This window comes from Bombina bombina, chromosome 6 (assembly GCF_027579735.1).
Source record: "Bombina bombina isolate aBomBom1 chromosome 6, aBomBom1.pri, whole genome shotgun sequence".
Classification (NCBI taxonomy): Eukaryota; Metazoa; Chordata; class Amphibia; order Anura; family Bombinatoridae; genus Bombina; species Bombina bombina.
The window spans coordinates 706,017,091-706,033,989 of NC_069504.1; the positions used below are offsets into that span (position 1 = coordinate 706,017,091).

The 16,899-nt window shown below is 40.6% G+C and overlaps 1 protein-coding gene across 1 annotated transcript in view; it reads right to left on the reverse strand.

Annotated features, from left to right (window-relative positions):
• Positions 1-6,864, reverse strand: part of RGL3 (ral guanine nucleotide dissociation stimulator like 3) — a 114,833-nt gene extending 107,969 nt beyond the window's left edge. The window contains exon 1 of the mRNA XM_053717854.1: positions 6,808-6,864. The gene's annotated coding sequence lies outside the window, so the exon portion shown is untranslated. The remainder of the gene's footprint in view (positions 1-6,807) is intronic.
• Between the last annotated feature and the right edge of the window lie 10,035 nt (positions 6,865-16,899).

A 16,899-nucleotide genomic window follows, 5' to 3' on the forward strand; every position in this document is an offset into this window, starting at 1 on the left:
CTTGGCATCATTTGTTTAAAGAGCAGCAATGCACTACTGGTTTCTAACTAAACACATGGTTGAGCCAATGACAATCGGTATATATATATATATGCAGCCACCAATCAGCAGCTAGAACCTAGGTTCTTTGCTGCTCCTGAGCTTCCCTAGATAAACCTTTCAGCAAAGGATAACAAGAGAAGGAAGCAAATTAAATAATAGAAGTAAATTGGGAAGTTTTTAAAATGTTTATGTTTTGTTTAACTTATGAATGTCTAATTATGACTTTGCTGTCCCTTTAAGGCCAGTTTTCCCAATGTAGCAAACTTGGTCACACTCTGTACAAAGTATCATGTACACCACATTTGCAGATGTACATGAAAATGTGTTATTTTCACATTTATGTTGGCACAATTTACAGCGGGATTAGTTGCATCGTACTGTGCCATTTTGTTTGTGTTCCTGTTCCGGGGTCAGTTTGCTGCAGACCAATCTTTGTCTCAGGTTCAGTGGTTGTTTGAATACTATTATTGGGGGCTGAGGAAATATCTCTTTAAACATTTAAGCATAGGGTCCTCTGAGAGTTCTTGCTGTGGGCCTTTAATAATTTTTCTCAAGAGTTGGGTTATAGGTAACTACCAGAGGGATACTTCTTGTTTTTTTCTTTTCTTTGTATTGAAGAAGCCTTTCCCATGGTGTTTTTAGGGCAGATCTAGTTTTTGTAGATATTGTCCTTTCCTATTAGCCCTTTTGCTAAAATGACTCTGCCAGTGTGTTCAGGCGTTTGTCTCGGTCCTCAGTGTCGGAACAAATGCGGTGGTACCTGATAGTAGCCTGGCTGTAGATGACACCTTGTTTTGTGTTATTGGGATGGAAGTTGGATTGTGGGGGTAGCTGTAACTGTAACGAGTTTTCTGTACACAGATGACTGAAGTGTGTCATTGGTGACTGTTATGGCACAACCCAGGAAGCCAACACTGTTTTTTGAGAAATAAATTTTAAGGTTTATTGATGGATAGAATAAATGATTTATGGAAGTTTAGAAGGCTTTCTTCTCCTTCTGTCCATATTATAAAAACATCATCTCTGTAGCGGTAATATTTATATGGTTTGGTTAGGTGAGTGGCTTGGAATTTTTGTTCCAGGTCAGCCATGAAAAGATTGGCATATTGTGGTGACATTTGTGTGCCCATCACTTTCCTGGTTATTTGCAAATAACTATTGTTAAAATTGAAATAGTTGCATATATCATCTATTATATATATATATATAGTATCTCACAAAAGTGAGTACACCCCTCACATTTTTGTAAATATTTTGTTATATCTTTTTATGTGACACCACTGAAGAAATGACACTTTGCTACAATGTAAAGTAGTGAGTGTACAGCCTGTATAACAGTGTAAATTTGCTGCCCCCTCAAAATAACTCAACACAGTCCTTAATGTCTAAACCATTGGCAACAAAAGTGTACCCCTAAGTGGCAACAAAAGTATACCCCTAAGTGGAAATGTCCAAATTGGGCCCAATTAGCCATTTTCCCCTCCCTGGTGTCATGTGACTCTTTAGTATTACAAGGTCTAAGGTGTGAATGGGGAGCAGTGTTAAATTTGGTGTTATCGTCCTCACACTCTCTCCTACTAGTCACTGGAAGTTTAACATGGCACCTCATGGCAAAGAACTCTCTGAGGATCTGAAAAAAAAAATTGTTGCTCTACATAAAGATAGCCTAGGCTATAAGAAGATTGCCAGGCCCCTGAAACTGAGCTGCAGCATGGTGGGCAAGACCATACAGCGGTTTCACAGGACAGGTTCCACTCAGAACAGGCCTCGCCATGGTCGACCAAAGAAGTTGAGTGCACATGCTCAGCGTCATATCCAGAGGTTGTCTTTGGGAAATAGACATATGAGTGCTGCCAGCATTGCTTCAGAGGTTGAAGGGGTGGGGGGTCAGCCTGTCAGTGCTTAGATCATACGCCGCACACTGCATCAAATTGGTCTGCATGGATGTCGTCCCAGAAGGAAGCCTCTTCTAAAGATGATGCACAAGAATGCCCGCAAACAGTTTGCTGAAGACAAGCAGACTAAGGACATGGATTACTGGAACCATGTCCTGTGGTCCAATGAGACCAAGATTAACTTATTTGGTTCAGATGGTGTCAAGTGTGTGTGGCGGCAACCAGATGAGTAGTACAAAGACAAGTTTGTCTTGCCTACAGTCAAGCATGGTGGTGGGAGTGTCATAGTATGGCATGAGTGCTGTCGGCACTGGGGAGCTACAGTTCATTGAGGGAACCATGAATGCCAACATGTACTGTGACATACTGAAGCAGAGCATGATCCCCTCCCTTCGGAGACTGGGCCGCAGGGCAGTATTCCAACATGATAGCGACCCCAAACATATCTCCAAGACGACCACTGCCTTGCTAAAGAAGCTGAGGGTAAATGTGATGGACTGGCCAAGCATGTCTCCAGACCTAAACCCTATTGAGCATCTGTGGGGCATCCACAAATGGAAGGTGGGGAAGCGCAAGGTCTATAACATCCATCAGCTCCGTGATGTCGTCATGGAGGAGTGGAAGAGGACTCCAGTGGCAACCTGTGAAGCTCTGGTGAACTCCATGCCCAAGAGGGTTAAGGCAGTGCTGGAAAATAATGGTGGCCACAAAAAAATATTGACACTTTGGGCCCAATTTGGACATTTCCACTTATGAGTGTACTCACTTTTGTTGCCAACGGTTTAGACATTAATGGCTGTCTGTTGAGTTATTTTGAGGGGACAGCAAATTTACACTGTTATACAGTCTGTACACTCACTACTTTACATTGTAGCAAAGTGTCATTTATTCAGTGTTGTCACATGAAAAGATATAACAAAATATTTAAAAAATATGAGGGGTGCACTCACTTTTGTGAGATAATGTATGCAAAAGTTTAGGCACCCCTGACAATTTCCATGATTTTCATTTATAAATAATTGGGTGTTTGGATCAGCAATTTCATTTTGATCTTTCAAATAACTGAAGGACACAGTGATATTTCAGTAGTGAAATTAGGTTTATTGGATTAATAGAAAATGTGCAATATGCATCAAAACGAAATCAGACAGGTGGATACATTTGGGAACCCTTGTCATGTTGTTGATTTGAATATCTGTAACTACCTAGCACTGATTAATTGGAACACACAATTGGTTTGGTGAGCCCATTAAGCCTTGAACTTCATAGACAGGTGCATCCAATCATGAGAAAAGGTATTTAAGGTGGCCAATTGCAAGTTGTTGTTCTCTTTGACTCTCCTCTGAAGAGTGGCAACATGGGGGCCTCAAAACAACTCTTAAATGACCTGAAAACAAAGATTGTTCAACATTATGGTTTAGGGGAAGGCTACAAAAAACTATCGCAGAGATTTAAGCTGTCAGTGTCCACTGTGAGGAACATAGTGAGGAAATGGAAGACCACAGGCACAGTTCTTGTTAAGGCCAGAAGTAAAATATCGGAGAGGCAAAGGCAAAGGATGGTGAGAACTGTCAAAAACAGCCCACAGACCACCTCCAAAGACCTACAACATCATCTTGCTGCAGATGGTGTTACTTACTGTGCATCGTTCAACAATTCAGCGTATGGGAGAGTGATGCGAAAGAAGCCTTGAGGTATGCAAACGCACATTTAGACAAGCCAGCTTCATTTTGGAAGAAGGTGCTGTGGACTAATGAAACAAAGATTGAGTTATTTGGTCATAACAAGGGGCCTTATGCATGGCAGCAAAAGAACACAGCGTTCCAAGACAAACACTTGCTAGCCACAGTAAAATTTGGAGGATGTTCCATCATGCTGTGGGGCTGTGTGGCCAGTGCCAGTACTGGGAATCTTGTTAAAGTTGAGGGTCACATGGATTCCACTCAATATCAGCAGATACTTGAGAATAATGTTGAGGAATCAGTCACAAAGTTGAATTTACGCCGGAGCTGGATATTTCAACAAGACAACGACCCAAAACACTGCTCAAAATCTACTCTGGCATTTATGCAGAGGAACAAGAACAATGTTCTGGAATGGCCATCCCAGTCCCCAGACCTGAATATCATTAAAAATCTGTGGGGTGATTTGAAGCAGGCTGTCCATGCTCGGCAACCATCAAACCTAACTGAATTGGAGATGTTTTGCAAGGAGGAATGGTCCAAAATTCCTTCATCCAGAATCTAGATACTCATTACAGTCTATAGGAAGCGTCTAGAGGCCATTATTTCTGCTAAAGGAGGCTCTACTAAATATTGATGCAATATTTCTGTTGGGGTGCCCAAATTTATGTACCTGTCTAATTTTGTTTTGATGCATAGTGCACATTTTCTGTTAATCCAATAAACCTCATTATTTCACTACTGAAGTATTAGTGTGTCCTTCAGTTATTTGATAGATCAAAATGAAATTGCTGATTCAAACACCCAATTATTTATAAATGAAAATCATGGAAATTGTCAGGGGTGCCTAAACTTTTGCATACGACTGTATATAGATATAGGCATAGGCGTACACACAGACATAGATGTAGATATATAAGTATATATAGGTATAAAACCATTTATCCAAACTGCAAAAGGTTTGAATTTTGGAATAGATTGGATTTTGGAATATTTGTATATTTGCATGTGTAAAATAGGACAGCTTGGAAAGGAGATGGACCAAGTGTAAACAGCAATATCTTATGTCATTTATGCATTATTTACCTTTTAATAATACAACTTGTACATGCAACATAAAGGAAGTTTTTATATAATTATTAAAGGGACAATAAATGTTGTTATTAAATATTAATGTTACATAGTTGTCTGTCTAATAACAGCGAGCCTAGTTGCACAGTTAACCTAATGAAGCACGTTCCTACACTGGGTAAAGCTGTTGGTTACTTTACCCAACGCGGGAGTGTGCTACATTTTATCCAGTATTTAATTTGCTTTATTTTTTTACAGGTTAAAACTAGGTTAATGTTACATAATTCTGCACATAGTGTAACATTAATAACAACGTTTACTTTCCCTTTAATACTTTTGTATACATAGTACCATCAGACAGATAGTACAGTACAGTAATCAGAAAGGTAATATTTGTTGTTTTAAATAGAACACATAACAAAGACACGGGCAGAGAAGACTATGGGGCCGATTTATCATGCCCTGTATTCACTGCTATGCATCTGTTTTCCGTGCGAGTCTTCAGGCTCGCCGGAAACAGGAGTTAAGAAGCAGCGGTCTTCAGACAGCTGCTGCTTAACTCATCCTCCACCTCTGAGGCGGCGGACAGCAATCAGCCCGATCGGATACGATCGGGTTGATTGACAGCGCCTGTTAGCGGCCGCAAATCTGCAGGGGGCGGTATTGCACAAATCTACAGGGGGCGGTATTGCACAAATCTGCAGGGGGCGATATTGCACAAGCAAGAAATGCTTGTGCAATGATAAATGTCGACAGCATATGCTGTCGGCATTTATCGATGTGCGGCGGACATTAATAAATCGGCCCCTATAGCTTATTGGTGGGGAAAATGGTAATTTTAAATAATTTTATTTAAAAAAATAAATAAATAATCAAAAAGTTTGGATTTCAAAATTTTGGAACAATTTTGGAAAAATTTGAAAACAAAAGGCTGCAATGGGTTTTAACATAGAGATACATATATATACATGTCGAAATATGTATGTGTATATATATATATATATATATATATATATATATATATATACATATATGTCTTAAAGACATCGATACATATATAAACACATAAAAACAGTAAGGGTTTTAGTTTTTTCCCTCTTTTCACACTCCATTAAAGTCTACGGGGGAATACATTAACATGTTTGCAATATTTGAAGTTCGCCTTTTTAGTTTATTTTAAACCTAAATTACCTACACTACCCGATGCACCCAAAAAGCTCACTTCTTGCAGAGTAGCGATAAATAGCACTCCACTCATAATCTAGACCATAGTGTGATATAAATCTATCTATCTCTCTGTCTACCCATATCTGTATAAATGTGTGTATGTATGTACAATATACAGATATCAAAATAACAAGAGTATTGCATTGAGCAATGATACTTTTTTTATTGGACTAACTATACATTTATAAGTTGACAAGCTTTCGGAAGAGTTCCTTCCTTTATCAAGTCTGGAGCAATACTGACCAATTCAATGGAATTTACAGATTATATCTTAAAACACAGAATAGCTAAGAAGACAGAAAGTGCAGGGAGAGGAGGAGGTATCTCTGCACTTTCTGTCTTCTTAGCTATTCTGTGTTTTAAGATATAATCTGTAAATTCCATTGAATTGGTCAGTATTGCTCCAGACTTGATAAAGGAAGGAACTCTTCCGAAAGCTTGTCAACTTATAAATGTATAGTTAGTCCAATAAAAAAAGTATCATTGCTCAATGCAATACTCTTGTTATTTTGATATCTAAATCTCTGGACTAACACGGCTACTCCAATCAACATACAATATACAGTATATACACTACTACTGCATATATATATATATATATATATATATACAACTACTGTAGTACAGAATAAACAATAACAATATTCACCCAGAAATATACAAAAATGTTTGTATTAGAGGATCAATTACACACAGAATAGTGGCAAAAATATACAGTTAAATATTCACATGCATAATAGTAACAGACATTTTTACGCTTCTTCCAAGCAACCGGTCATTTGGATAACATCTCTCCTCACTATCACCCTCTGTTTTCCTCACCAACCAGATGGTAAAGCAAAAAGTAATGTGAATACATTTTAGTGGAGTGCAATGATTAGTTCCCATACCTTTAGTCTTCGCTTCTTTTCTCTTCCTCTTTTTCTTCCTCCCACTATTCCTCTGTACTTGGGACTTTTCTCTCATATCCTGCCCTCCCCCCTCTCCGGTTTTCTGCAGACACAGTTAGAGGGTGGTGTTGTGGGGGAGACTGTCACTTCCTATGACCCTTTCCCAGAAACATGAAAACAAGGACAATTTTGTGCTGATTTTAAATAGGGAATTGTAGTATGATATCTATTGTGATAATTAACAAGGAACTGATTTATTAAAAAAAACAAAAGTGCAGAAAGTACCCAAGAACTGAGTTACTGCCATAAGATGTTACAGGACAATAAGGCACTCAGGAACTGGGTTACTGCCATAAGATGTTACAGGACAATAAGGCACTCAGGAGCTGGGTTACTGCAATAAGGTGTTACAGGGACAATAAGGCACTCAGGAGCTGGGTTACTGCAATAAGATGTTACAGGACAATAAGGCACTCAGGAGCTGGGTTACTGCAATAAGATGTTACAGGGCAATAAGGCACTCAGGAGCTAGGTTACTACAATAAGATATTACAGGGCAATAAGGCACTCAGGAGCTGGGTTACTACAATAAGATATTACAGGGCAATAAGGCACTCAGGAGCTGGGTTACTGCAATAAGATGTTACAGGACAATAAGGCACTCAGGAGCTGGGTTACTGCAATAAGATGTTACAGGGCAATAAGGCACTCAGGAGCTAGGTTACTACAATAAGATATTACAGGGCAATAAGGCACTCAGGAGCTGGGTTACTACAATAAGATATTACAGGGCAATAAGGCACTCAGGAGCTGGGTTACTGCAATAAGATGTTACAGGGCGATAAGGCACTCAGGAGCTGGGTTACTGCAATAAGATGTTACAGGACAATAAGACACTCAGGTGCTGGGTTACTGCAATAAGATGTTACAGGGACAATAAGGCACTCAGGAGATGGGTTACTGCAATAAGATGTTACAGGACAATAAGGCACTCAGGAGCTGGGTTACTGCAATAAGATGTTACAGGGCAATAAGGCACTCAGGAACTGGGTTACTGCAATAATATGTTACAGGACAATAAGGCACTCAGGAGCTGGGTTACTGCAATAAGATGTTACAGGACAATAAGGCACTCAGGAGCTGGGTTACTGCAATAAGATGTTACAGGACAATAAGGCACTCAGGAGCTGGGTTACTGCAATAAGATGTTACAGGGCAATAAGGCACTCAGGAGCTGGGTTACTGCAATAAGATGTTACAGGGACAATAAGGCACTCAGGAGCTGGGTTACTGCAATAAAATGTTACAGTGACAATAAGGCACTCAGGAGCTGGGTTACTGCATTAAGATGTTACAAAGGCAATAAGGCACTCAGGAGCTGGGCTACTGCAATAATATGTTACAAAGGCAATAAGGCACTCAGGATCTGGGTTACTGTAATAAGATGTTGCAGGGGCAAAAAGGCACTCAGGAGCTGGGTTACTGCAATAAGATGTTACAGGGACAATAAGGCACTCAGGAGCTGGGTTACTGTAATAAGATGTTACAGGACAATAAGGCACTCAGGAGCTGGGTTACTGCAATAAGATGTTACAGGGACAATAAGGCACTCAGGTGCTGGGTTACTGCAATAAGATGTTACAGGGACAATAAGGCACTCAGGAGCTGGGTTACTGCAATAAGATGTTACAGGGACAATAAGGCACTCAGTAGCTGGGTTACTGCAATAAGATGTTACAAAGGCAATAAGGCACTCAGGAGCTGGGTTACTGCAATAAGATGTTACAAAGGCAATAAGGCACTCAGGAGCTGGGTTACTGCAATAAGATGTTACAAAGACAATAAGGCACTCAGGAGCTGGGTTACTGTAATAAGATGTTGCAGGGGCAATAAGGCACTCAGGAGCTGGGTTACTGCAATAAGATGTTACAGAGCAATAAGGCACTCAGGAGCTGGGTAACTGTAATAAGATGTTACAGGGCAATACGGCAGTCAGGAGCTGGGTAACTGTAATAAGATGTTACAGAACAATAAAGCACTCAGGAGCTGGGTTACTGCAATAAGATGTTACAGTGCAATGAGGCACTCAGGAGCTGAGTTACTGCAATAAGATGTTACAGGGCAATAAGGCACTGAGGAGCTGGGTTACTGCAATAAGATGTTACAGGGCAATAAGGCACTCAGGAGCTGGGTTACTGCAATAAGATGTTACAGGGCAATAAGGCACTCAGGAGCTGGGTTACTGCAATAAGATGTTACAGGGCAATAAGGCACTCAGGAGCTGGGTTACTGCAATAAGATGTTACAGGGACAATAAGCCACTCAGGAGCTGGGTTACTGCAATAAGATGTTACAAAGGCAATAAGGCACTCACGAGCTGGGTTACTGTAATAAGATGTTGCAGGGGCAAAAAGGCACTCAGGAGCTGGGTTACTGCAATAATATGTTACAGAGCAATAAGGCACTCAGGAGCTGGGTAACTGTAATAAGATGTTACAGAACAATAAGGCACTCAGGAGCTGGGTTACTGCAATAAGATGTTACAGTGCAATGAGGCACTCATGAGCTAGGTTACTGCAATAAGATGTTACAGGGCAATAAGGCACTCAGGAGCTGGGTTACTGCATTAAGATGTTACAGGGACAATAAGGCACTCAGGAGCTGGGTTACTGCAATAAGATGTTACAGGACAATAAGACACTCAGGTGCTGGGTTACTGCAATAAGATGTTACAGGGACAATAAGGCACTCAGGAGATGGGTTACTGCAATAAGATGTTACAGGACAATAAGGCACTCAGGAGCTGGGTTACTGCAATAAGATGTTACAGGGCAATAAGGCACTCAGGAACTGGGTTACTGCAATAATATGTTACAGGACAATAAGGCACTCAGGAGCTGGGTTACTGCAATAAGATGTTACAAGACAATAAGGCACTCAGGAGCTGGGTTACTGCAATAAGATGTTACAGGACAATAAGGCACTCAGGAGCTGGGTTACTGCAATAAGATGTTACAGGGCAATAAGGCACTCAGGAGCTGGGTTACTGCAATAAGATGTTACAGGGACAATAAGGCACTCAGGAGCTGGGTTACTGCAATAAAATGTTACAGTGACAATAAGGCACTCAGGAGCTGGGTTACTGCATTAAGATGTTACAAAGGCAATAAGGCACTCAGGAGCTGGGCTACTGCAATAATATGTTACAAAGGCAATAAGGCACTCAGGATCTGGGTTACTGTAATAAGATGTTGCAGGGGCAAAAAGGCACTCAGGAGCTGGGTTACTGCAATAAGATGTTACAGGGACAATAAGGCACTCAGGAGCTGGGTTACTGTAATAAGATGTTACAGGACAATAAGGCACTCAGGAGCTGGGTTACTGCAATAAGATGTTACAGGGACAATAAGGCACTCAGGTGCTGGGTTACTGCAATAAGATGTTACAGGGACAATAAGGCACTCAGGAGCTGGGTTACTGCAATAAGATGTTACAGGGACAATAAGGCACTCAGTAGCTGGGTTACTGCAATAAGATGTTACAAAGGCAATAAGGCACTCAGGAGCTGGGTTACTGCAATAAGATGTTACAAAGGCAATAAGGCACTCAGGAGCTGGGTTACTGCAATAAGATGTTACAAAGACAATAAGGCACTCAGGAGCTGGGTTACTGTAATAAGATGTTGCAGGGGCAATAAGGCACTCAGGAGCTGGGTTACTGCAATAAGATGTTACAGAGCAATAAGGCACTCAGGAGCTGGGTAACTGTAATAAGATGTTACAGGGCAATACGGCAGTCAGGAGCTGGGTAACTGTAATAAGATGTTACAGAACAATAAAGCACTCAGGAGCTGGGTTACTGCAATAAGATGTTACAGTGCAATGAGGCACTCAGGAGCTGGGTTACTGCAATAAGATGTTACAGGGCAATAAGGCACTGAGGAGCTGGGTTACTGCAATAAGATGTTACAGGGCAATAAGGCACTCAGGAGCTGGGTTACTGCAATAAGATGTTACAGGGCAATAAGGCACTCAGGAGCTGGGTTACTGCAATAAGATGTTACAGGGCAATAAGGCACTCAGGAGCTGGGTTACTGCAATAAGATGTTACAGGGACAATAAGCCACTCAGGAGCTGGGTTACTGCAATAAGATGTTACAAAGGCAATAAGGCACTCACGAGCTGGGTTACTGTAATAAGATGTTGCAGGGGCAAAAAGGCACTCAGGAGCTGGGTTACTGCAATAATATGTTACAGAGCAATAAGGCACTCAGGAGCTGGGTAACTGTAATAAGATGTTACAGAACAATAAGGCACTCAGGAGCTGGGTTACTGCAATAAGATGTTACAGTGCAATGAGGCACTCATGAGCTAGGTTACTGCAATAAGATGTTACAGGGCAATAAGGCACTCAGGAGCTGGGTTACTGCAATAAGATGTTACAAAGGCAATAAGGCACTCACGAGCTGGGTTACTGTAATAAGATGTTGCAGGGGCAAAAAGGCACTCAGGAGCTGGGTTACTGCAATAATATGTTACAGAGCAATAAGGCACTCAGGAGCTGGGTAACTGTAATAAGATGTTACAGAACAATAAGGCACTCAGGAGCTGGGTTACTGCAATAAGATGTTACAGTGCAATGAGGCACTCATGAGCTAGGTTACTGCAATAAGATGTTACAGGGCAATAAGGCACTTAGGAGCTGGGTTACTGCAATAAGATGTTACAGGGCAATAAGGCACTCAGGAGCTGGGTTACTGCAATAAGATGTTATAGGACAATAAGGCACTCAGGAGCTGGGTTACTACAATAAGATGTTACAGGGCAATAAGGCACTTAGGAGCTGGGTTACTGCAATAAGATGTTATAGGGCAATAAGGCACTCAGGAGCTGGGTTACTGTAATAAGATGTTACAGGGCAATAAGGCACTTAGGAGCTGGGTTACTGCAATAAGATGTTATAGGGCAATAAGGCACTTAGGAGCTGGGTTACTGCAATAAGATGTTATAGGGCAATAAGGAACTCAGGAGCTGGGTTACTGCAATAAGATGTTACAGGGCGATAAGGCACTGAGGAGCTGGGTTACTGCAATAAAATGTTACAGGACAATAAGGAACTCAGGAGCTGGATTACTACAATAAGATGTTACAGGGCAATAAGGCACTCAGGTGCTGGGTTACTGCAATAAGATGTTACAGGACAATACGGCACTCAGGAGCTGGGTTACTGCAATAAAATGTTACAGGGCAATAAGGCACTGAGGAGCTGGGTTACTGCAATAAGATGTTACAGGGCAATAAGGCACTCAGGAGCTGGGTTACTGCAATAAGATGTTACAGAGCAATAAGACAGTCAGTAGCTGGGTTACTACAATAAGATGTTACAGGGCAATAAGGCACTCAGGAGCTGGGTTTCTGCAATAAGATGTTACAGGGCAATAAGGCACTCAGGAGCTGAGTTACTGCAATAAGATGTTACAGAGACAATAAGGCACTCAGGAGCTGGGTTTCTGCAATAAGATGTTACAGGGCAATAAGGCACTCAGGAGCTGAGTTACTGCAATAAGATGTTACAGAGACAATAAGGCACTCAGGAGCTGGGTTACTGCAATAAGATGTTATAGGACAATAAGGCACTCAGGAGCTGGGTTACTACAATAAGATGTTACAGGGCAATAAGGCACTTAGGAGCTGGGTTACTGCAATAAGATGTTATAGGGCAATAAGGCACTCAGGAGCTGGGTTACTGTAATAAGATGTTACAGGGCAATAAGGCACTTAGGAGCTGGGTTACTGCAATAAGATGTTATAGGGCAATAAGGCACTTAGGAGCTGGGTTACTGCAATAAGATGTTATAGGGCAATAAGGAACTCAGGAGCTGGGTTACTGCAATAAGATGTTACAGGGCGATAAGGCACTGAGGAGCTGGGTTACTGCAATAAAATGTTACAGGACAATACGGCACTCAGGAGCTGGGTTACTGCAATAAAATGTTACAGGGCAATAAGGCACTGAGGAGCTGGGTTACTGCAATAAGATGTTACAGGGCAATAAGGCACTCAGGAGCTGGGTTACTGCAATAAGATGTTACAGAGCAATAAGACAGTCAGTAGCTGGGTTACTACAATAAGATGTTACAGGGCAATAAGGCACTCAGGAGCTGGGTTACTGCAATAAGATGTTACAGAGCAATAAGACAGTCAGTAGCTGGGTTACTACAATAAGATGTTACAGGGCAATAAGGCACTCAGGAGCTGGGTTACTGCAATAAGATGTTACAGAGCAATAAGACAGTCAGTAGCTGGGTTACTACAATAAGATGTTACAGGGCAATAAGGCACTCAGGAGCTGGGTTTCTGCAATAAGATGTTACAGGGACAATAAGGAGCTGCATTACTGTCATTTACTGCAGTATAGCTTGACAGAAGCAATAAAGCACTATCAGGTAGATTAGGAGTTATGCGTGTTAGAGGGTTTTTAACAAACGCAACAAAAGTTGCGTTATTTCACCCTCCACAGCGTTGTCATTACAAGTTTTGAAACAGCCGGCTTGTGCGTGCGATATGGTTGCGTTGAGTTCCATACCGCACAAAATACAAGCGCTGTTTTGACGTGCTTGTGCACGCTTTCCCCATAGACATCAATGGGGAGAGCAGGTCAGAAAAAAAACACCTGCGATCGCGGAATGAAAAGCTCCGTAACGCAGCCCCATTGATGTCTATGGGGAAAAAAAAGTAATGTTTAAACCTAACACCCTAACATAATCTGCTGCCCCCGACATCGCCGACATCTACATAAATTTATTAATTCATAATCTGCCACTCTTGATATTGCCGCCACCTAAATAAATCTATTAACCGCCACTATGCTAAAGATATTAACCCCTATTCCCCTACACCCCAACATCGCCCACACTATAATAAATCTATTAACCCGTATTCCGCCGCTCCCCCACATCGCCGCCACTAAATAAAGCTATTAACCCCTAAACCCCTAAACCTCTGGCCTCCCACATCACTGCCACTAAATAAACCTCTTAACCCCCCACATCGCAACAACCTAAATGAAACTATTGACACCTAAACCTAACCCTAACCATAACCCTAAACCTAACATCCCCTAACTTTAACATAATTAAAATAGAGCTAAATTAAAGTTACAATTATTAACTAAATAATACCTATTTAAAACTAAATACATACTTACCTGTGAAATAAAACCTAAGCTAGCTACAATATAACTCATAGTTATAATATAGCTAGCTTAGGGTTTATTTTTATTTCACAGGTAAGTTTGTATTTATTTTGTATTTATTTTAACTAGGTAGACTAGTTAGTAAATAGTTATTAACTATTTACTACAAGGAAAGGAATTTACTAACTACCTAGCTAAAATAAATACAAATTTAACTGTGAAAGAAAACCTAAGCTGCATTACAAAAAAACACTTAAATTACAAAAAATAAAACACTAAAATTACAAAAAATAAAAAATCCTACTTAACAAAAATAACAAACAAAATTATCCAAAACAATAACAATTATTCCTATTCTATTACCCTGTTTAAAAAAAAAACAAAAAAAACACCCCCTAATCTAAAAATAAACACCACACCAAAACGAAAAAAAAAACATTACACAAAATAACAAATTATCCAAAATAATAAAAATTATTCCTATTCTAATACCCATTTTTTTAAAAACGCCCCAAAATAAAAGAAACCTAATTTAGAATAAACTACCAATAGCCCTTAAAAGGGCCTTTTGTAGAGCATTGTCCTAAAGATATCAGCTCTTTTTCTAAAAAAAATACAAAGACCCACTAACATTACAAACCCCCAAACCCACAAAATAAAAAAAACTATCTAAAAAAACTAATCTACCCATTGCCCTGAAAAAGGCATTTGTATGGACATTGCCCTGAAAAGAGCATTCAGCTTTATTGCTGCCCTTAAAAGGGCATTCAGCTCTTTTAAGAGTACCCACTCTAATCTAAAAAAAAAAACACCCCAAAAAACCTAACCCCTCTTTAGGTACTCACAGTTATTGAAGTCCCGCTTGAACGATCTTCATCCCGGCGGCTCCATCTTCATCCAGGTGGCATCTTCATCCAGGCGGCTCCATCTTCATCCATCACGGGACCAGCATCTTCTTCATCCCTGCGGAGGCAGAGCGGTCGATGCGCGGAGGCGGAGGTCCAGGCGAAGGTCCAAGACGGAGGTCCAGGCGAAGGTCCAAAGCAGAGGTCCAAGGCGGAGGTCCATCGATCCGACGTGGAGGTTCTCTTCATGCGATCGTCTGTCGCACACTGAGAAATTAAAACTTTTATACTGGGGGTACCATTGCATTCCTATTGGCTGAAAAATTTGAATCAGCCAATAGGAATTTGGGCTGCTAAAATACTATTGGTTGTTCAGTATAGTAGGATTTTTTTAAAGGTGTATTTTAGTTTTCTTTAATTGGTAGTTTAATTTTAGTTTAATAGTTATATTAGTTTAATTGTTAGTTTAAACTTAGTTTTTTTAATTTAAGTTTTAATTTAATTTAAGATAGGGAAATTGTAATTTTAATATAAAGTTAGGGGGGGGTTAGGTTTAAGGGTTACTAGTTTAAATTAGTTTATTGCGATGTGGGGGGCTTTTGGTTTAGGGGTTAATAGTTTAATTTAGTATATTTCGTTGTGTGGGGCTTGCGGTTTAGGGGTTAATAGGTTTATTATAGTGGCAGCGGTGTCGGGGAGCGGCGGAATAGGGGTTAATAACTTTCGTATAGTGGGGGCGATGTGGACGGATGGCAGATTAGGGGTTAATAATATATATGAAAAATATTTAAATAGTGTTTGTGATGCGGGAGGGTGGCGGTTTAGGGGTTAATAACTTTATTATAGTGTTGACGATGTCGGGGATCGGCGGAATAGGGGTTAATAAATTTTATTAGTGGTGGTGATGTCGGGAGCGGCAGATTAGGGGTTAATAACTTTGATATAGTTTTTGCAGGAGGGTGGCGGTTTAGGGGTTAATAGGTAGTTTATGGGTGTTCAGTGTACTTTGTAACACTTTAGTTATGAGTTTTATGTAACAGTTTTGTAGCGTAAAACTCATAACTACTGCTCTCAGATGGCGGTACGGATCTTGACAGTGTAGGCTGGAATGCAAGCTTTTTAGCCTTACCGCAAAACTTGTAATGGCTGCGCTATGGAAGTCCCATGAAAAAACATAATATTTACGAGTGCGGGACTGACGTTGCGTTACAGGCTAAAAGGCTTGCGGTACAGCTATACCGACAAGACTCGTAATGGCTGCGTTGCTGTTTTAATGCTGAAATTACCATTTTTTTCAGCGTTAAAACACGAACGCACAACTCAGAATCTACCTGTAAGAAATGGGGTTACTGCAGTAAGATATTACAAGACAATTTAGGTTACTTCAACCAAATTTTAGAGGGGGATGAGTATTTAGGATCTGGTTTTCTGTAATAAGATGTTAACGGTAATAATGCACTCAGGTATTGGCTATTGCAATAGGATCTTACAGTAAAGGAGTTCAGGACAGTTCCGATGTCACTATTTGAGAGGGACAGTCCCTAATTCTGAGTTCTAATCCACTTTCCCTCAAATAGATGCTTGACTCTGATTTGTGTATTTAAATATCCTAATGCATTTATAATGCACAATATGGCTGTGTGTCAGTGCCACATCCAAGAGTTATGACAATATCCTGGTCAAGCAGTATCTCCATCTGCAGAGACGTTTGTGCCTTTCAAGGGTGGTTGATGCAATCTGAGCTCTTTCATTCGTGTCTGATCCTGAACTCTGGTACAGCTTTGTTGCCTTACAAACAACTGCTTTAAAACCTGTTCTGACCTGCAGTTAGTGGCTTACTTAGTTCTCTTTTAGCTTTTACGTGGGAAACTTTGTTTCTGATTTCTTCTTCTGTGCATTCAACCTTTATTTGCTGCTGTGTTCTTTTGTTTTCAGACGATCTGACTGTGCTTGCTGTCTCTCTTCCTTTGTCTTTAACCCTTTAAGGACACAGCTTTCAGTTTGCTCAATTGTTTTATGACGGAAAAAATTCCGTCATATGTCCTTAAGAGGT